At 34.3% G+C, this 6,395-nt stretch overlaps 1 non-coding gene across 1 annotated transcript; it reads left to right on the forward strand.

Moving 5' to 3' along the window:
- Positions 1–6,009: 6,009 nt before the first annotated feature.
- Positions 6,010–6,081, forward strand: TRNAP-UGG. Its single transcript has one exon. It is a non-coding gene; the product is annotated as a tRNA-Pro (tRNA).
- Positions 6,082–6,395: the final 314 nt, after the last annotated feature.

Below are 6,395 nucleotides of genomic sequence, written 5' to 3' on the forward strand. Positions count from 1 at the left end.
TACTCTTAAACACAACACTAATATCATCCATTGGATTATAGTTTTGGATGGTGGGGATTTAAAATCAGCGTGCTACATTAATACCATTTTCGGATACATCACAAGGGTAATATTGGAATCTTGGAACTGAAGAGTCGGTTTTAGAAACTGCATGTCCATGATATTAGGGATTTTAATTAAATGGACGATACACTCTCTCTCCATCACTTCTCAAATCTGTCTTCCCATATTCTCTCCCATTTCCAACGCCCCCTCTCCGCAATTTGAGAAGAAAAAACCCTAGTCTTCACCGATTGATGCTCAATTGAAGACGCCGCTGACAAATCTGTTAGATAGCGAACTCATCCGCTACATTATTTCGAGTTTTTGTGTTGATTGAATCATCTAACGTGTGGTTCTGAGTCGATTTGACGACCGACAAACAACAAGGTAACAGTAATCGAGAGTAGTTTGGTATCAGTTTTCTCAATCTAACACATACTTTGGATTTTGGTTGTGTTGAGAATGTTTTGGTGGTCTGGTTCAGTTGGGTTTACATTAAGGTCAGAATTTCAGTGATTTACGTCATTATTTGGACGTTTTTGTTCGGTTTGATTGAAGCATGTAGTTCTGTTTATTGTGTTGATTTTAAGCATGATTGGCTCTTTCCTTGCAGTAGGGTTTTTTTCGTAAACCTGATTTTGTTTGTGTTATATATTTTGGTTTTCGATTAGGTGTGATTAACGCAATTCCAGTCTGTAAATTGTATTCGTCATGCTGTAAAGATCCTCATTTGATCTCAATTTGTCTCCTTTCAAGTCTCAATATCTACTACATCATTTAACTGTTGTTTTTTTCATCGTTGATGTTGAATACGGTAGAACAAGGAATTTGAGAAAACGGTGAAGCAGGGGAGGGATTCGAAGAGCCAAGCAATCCAAGATGCAAATGAGTGAACAATTTGTTACATCAGGAAAAGAGATCATCATTTTTATTCCTTATGCTTTGGTACATTTTTCATGTTGTCTACTTGACCTTGTTATCTTCATTTTATATTTTATTGCTTTTACATTATTCGAATAATTTGCTACATTATATGTTTAAACCTGGAATTTGAATATCATGCCTTATTACATGGTTTAGTTGATGAGCTACATTATATGGTCAATTTTATTCTCTGATGTCCATGTATATTGTTTAGTGGATGAGCTACATTATCATGTCAACTCCATTCTCTGATGGCCATGTACATTCTGTAGTTAATGAGCTACATTTTCTGGTCAAAGCCATTTTCTGATGTCCATGTACATTGTTTAGTGGATGAGCTACATTATTATGTCAACTCCATTATCTGATATTCATGTACATTGTTTAGTTGATGAGCTACATTTTCTTGTCAAAGCCTTTCCTAAGAGCTACAAATTGTTGGCTCACTTATATGGACACGAAGTAAACTGTATGGACATGAAACCTACAATTAGTTGTATTTATACATTGTTAAATGGATGAGCTATATTATTTGTATTTGTACATTATTTCACAAAGTTGCTAAACTGAAAATATTTCAAGTTGAACATGTTTACCTTGTCTTTTTAAAATTTTGCAGCAGTACATTTTGTGTGCTGAAGTCTACATTAGTGCATTTTGTCTGCTGAAGTAGTACATTAGTCTACCAATTTGCTACATTATCTGATTACATTTTGAATGTGTATCTGGTTTCTGACTACATTATTTCATTGAGTTGTTACATCAATCTATATATTTGTGAATAGGTTCAAAGAGGGCATGACTATGACGACTTTAACAACAACACGTGAGTGGACATCCAGACACAACCACCTAAGAGGAATAAGAAGGATTCAGGAGGACGGAGGAGGAATACGTGAATATGATTAAGAAATTGAACCCAAGATTAATCCAAGCTATCCATGAAATTGGGGAACTAGCATGGTTGCAAGGAAACATGAAGTGAATGCTTATACTTGTGTTAATTATGAAAGGATATTTTTTTGGGATGTCAAACTGATGGTGATGTACATTTCACGTATAAATAATGTAAACCTTTAATTTCAAGTAATGTACAATTACTTCTAAATAATGTAGAAATACAATAACACATTTTTAAATGCGCAACATGTTTAATGCACAAAATTTACTAAATAATGTACAGTTACAGTGTTGAATAATGTATGCAACGAACAATATTCAACTAATCTAACATTTGTAACGGACATTAATGGGACCTAAGTTTCAGCCATTGGGATTCTATACGGGAAGTTGTGGGTACTATACCCTAGCTCATTGGATAAGTTAACCCTAGGGGAATGAATCTAACTTCATGCCCTTAGCGAACGTTATATAAATGAGTCGGTACTACACCCTGGCCCATGGACTACTAAACCCTTGGGGAAGGGATATAACTTCCGGCCCTTATCAAAGAAATAAAATTACATTACTAGCTAAGTGGCATATACATTAAATCACTTTATTCGTACATTGATTACTGCAAATTTGTACATTAGTTACTGCAAATTTTTAGTTGTCCATGACTCATTTTATTTATACATTACACGTACCAAAAATGTACATTATATATATTATATACGATATACGTCCTGTACGATACTTTACAAAAATTTATCATACAACTCTAATCTATAAAGTATTGTTTATATTATATCCATCGTATGTATATGATGTCTCCATTATATAATAACAATAAAAATATAATGGGTCCTTCTAGCGTGATTGATATTTCCAACTAAAAATAATTGTTAACAATAATTTGTAGTAGAATTTGAATCTGCACTAGACCGTAAAAGTGGAAGAGATTAAAGATTTAATTAAGGAAAATCAGTTATATAATATATGTACCAATCATGGAGGAGAAAATCAAGGAAGTATATAACCGTATAAAATTTGAAGGGTCGACTGTGCCCTTTTTTAATTTAAATATTAATTTAATTAATCCACATGGCACATAAAATGAACGTTAGATTTCGAAATCCAAAGGAGTGGGAAGAGTTTTGTGTTTTACAACTATTTAGTGTTGGGATATGAATACATCCCTATATATATATATTTATTTTATTCAGACGACTAAATCAATATATATTTACTTAAAAAAGAAAAAAATATTTATGTTAGACATCCCACTATTATCTCATTACATGTAAAGATACTACAATGGCCAATCGCCGGTCTTAGTCAAGTCATCCAGATAAAATTCAATAATAAGAAAGTATCGATGCAGGTCAAATCTCAATACCTTATCATCATATTATATTTAATTTAGCCATATCTCCATTTCTCAAAAAAGCTAGATTTGTAAAATTGAATTAGCTAGAAGGTCTATAAAAGGAGTTCGAGCTTCTGGCATTGAATGCTCAAACCGCTGCCCGAGGTGGTGCAGTGCAGCCCCAAAGATAGAGAAGAGAAGCTAAGTTGGGGTTTCTCTAGTCATTGTCATTGGTACAATTTTAAGATTAGCATTATATATAAGGAGCATTGAGAAGAAAATTGTGATTTATGGGCATGGAATCAAGCTTCTTGTAGGGTGGTCTTCACCGAACAAATAGATTTGTATTTGTGTAAGACGTAGGAAAGCATGCTTCGACTTCACATATCCCAGAATTAATGCAACTTTGAGATTTGTAATACTTAAAGTTGCACGAACGAGCACGTGTAATACTTCACATATCCTCCGTACAACTTGTTGTGTCAAGACCTATAAAATGTGATTTGTAATACATTTGGTAGATCTAGTATATTTGCTTGTCAATTGAAAAAATTTCGATTCCATTTCTGTCTTTCTATCTCATGGGCTTGAGAAGTTGAATACTCAATCTCATGCCCGAGAAACTGCAGCTTAAAGTTAGAGAAAAGAAGCTAAGTTGGGGGTTTTCTTGTCATTGGTACAATTTTAAGATTAACATTATAGAGAAGAGAATTGTGATTTATGAGCGAATCATAGACCGAGCATGGAATCAAGCTTCTTGTAAGGCATCTTCACAAGACAAATAGGTTTATAGCATTTGTGTAAGATGTAGGAAAGCATGCTTGGACTAGGCAGACATATTAACTAGGGCTGGCAATTTTTGACACGACACGATAATCCGACACGAATCCGCACGAAATTATTGGGTTTGGATCAAGTCTTATTGGATGCGGGTCAAAATTGGGTCGACCCACTAAGAACACGAAAAAATCGGGTCGGGTGCGGGTTGGATGCGGGTCGGGTCGGGTAACCCGTTAAAAATTAATATTATTATTTTTATTTTGAGTAAAGATAAATTTACAAAAATTGTATACACAAAATACCCTTCAAATTTTAAAAAGGATAATATTAATTTGTTTTGATTTAATAAATTTAATTTAATTATTAGTATTTTCACTTTTTTTTGTTTTGTTCTTTTTACTTCTTTAGTTCTTTTAACTTGTTTCAAATTTTTTCTGTTAAAACTAGAACAAACATGATGTAAAATATTTTTCTAAATATAATAAAATATTTTAGTCTTGATCATTTTTTGAAGCAATATGTAATCGTGTTGTTATCGTGCTTAGGTTGTTGTCGTGTTGTTATCGTGTCGGGTCAACCCAAAGTGGTTCGTGTCGGTATCGTGTTCAGGTCGATATCGTGTTGTTATTGTGTCTAGGTCGATATCGTGTTGTTATCGTGTCGGGTCAACCCAAAGTGGTTCGTGTCGTTATCGTGTTCGGGTCATTTTCGGGTCGTGTCCGGGTTTGAAGGTGGCGGGTTGGGTTCGTGTTCGGGTTTGGGGTTTCCTTAAGAGGTTGGGTTCGGGTTTGCCCTTATTGGGTTGGGTCGTTATCGGGTCAACCGGATAACGACCCAATCCGCACGATTTGCCAGCCCTAATATTAACTCTCCTATTAGCTTCTTTACATATAATGCAACTTTGAGATTTGCAATACAATTGGTTTCTTTGAGTTAATGCTTTTGGAGAGTCTTTCATTTGAGGTTTAATACTATCTTTAACTAACTGTATATGCTAATGCTTGCTATATTGCTACATTATTATATAAATGTACAAGTGTAGCATCCGTGCAATGTGCGTGACCGGACCAATAAATTGACATTATATATATAGGATAGTAATCAATAAATAACCAAATCCTAATGCATAACTATATTGATTAGATTATCATGTTGGTGAAAACCTCAATCAGGAATTGTTGGAGAAATAATATTCTATCGCATTAACTAATAGTGAGACCACCAAGATTGTCTTTATTGCTTCGTCATAATTACATTTGAAGTGTCGGAAGCTTAGTTCAAGCGAGGGATCAGATCAGTCAGAGTGTGGTTTGAGCCAGAAGAGGCCACTTTTGGTTCTTCACCAGCATCCACTTTTGGAACTTGGCATCGAGGTCCGAGGATGCATGTGTTATCATACGACGAACACAACAGAGATTGTGCTCCTGGTCACCCATGAGCTGACAAATCAAAAAAGACATTATTCTGCATTGCATTACACTTACTCAAAACATTATTCTTTTTCCCCAATTATTAAAGTTTGGATAAATTCATTGGTGCACCGTGCACGGGAGACGTAAGTCATAGGAAATACTAACATAAATCACTATCTTCGCACTTACTTGCGATTTTGCTATTTTGGTCTTATACAAATATTTAATCATCCTTTCACTATTCATCTACTTGTGGGAGTAGACTTTTTTCTCCAAAACACAAAAGAAGATGAAAAATTTTAGTTGAACACAAGGGGCTTCTTGGTTTGATGGAATGGAATGTGATTCCTACTTTCATTCTATTCATTTGCTTGGTGTGATGGAATGAATGAGTGAATGGATGAAAATGCAAAGGAAATTCAAGGAAATTGACATTTCATTCCTATCCTCATTCCATTCCAACCTCCACTCCATTTCACCCTCATTCCATTTCATCATACCAAGCATGCCCAGTATTTCCTAATTCCTTAGTACGTAATGTGAATGCAAAATTTATCCCATATAGTATTGATTAATATAAACAATTCTTGAATTCAACATGGGCGTTTGGTCTAGTGGTATGATTCTCGCTTTGGGTGCGAGAGGTCCCGAGTTCGATTCTCGGAACGCCCCTCGTTTTTGAACATTTTATTCGTTTTTCAATTCTATTTTATTCGTTTTTCAATTCTATTGTATAAGTAATGATTTTATTCGTTTTTCAATTCTATTAAATGGTATAAGTAATGATTTAAATAAAGGTGATCAATTAATTATTTAAATAAATAAAAGATGTGAGAAAACCAAAATCTATATTTGTAAAATTGATTTAGCTAGAAGGTCTATAGAAGGAGAACCCCTATCCATAAATTCTCACGGCTTTCATCTCTCACAAAATAGCAATTTCTCATCCCTCACCACCTTTTCCAATTAGGAATATTCACCAAAAA

Source organism: Salvia hispanica, chromosome 1 (assembly GCF_023119035.1).
Source record: "Salvia hispanica cultivar TCC Black 2014 chromosome 1, UniMelb_Shisp_WGS_1.0, whole genome shotgun sequence".
NCBI lineage: Eukaryota > Viridiplantae > Streptophyta > Magnoliopsida > Lamiales > Lamiaceae > Salvia > Salvia hispanica.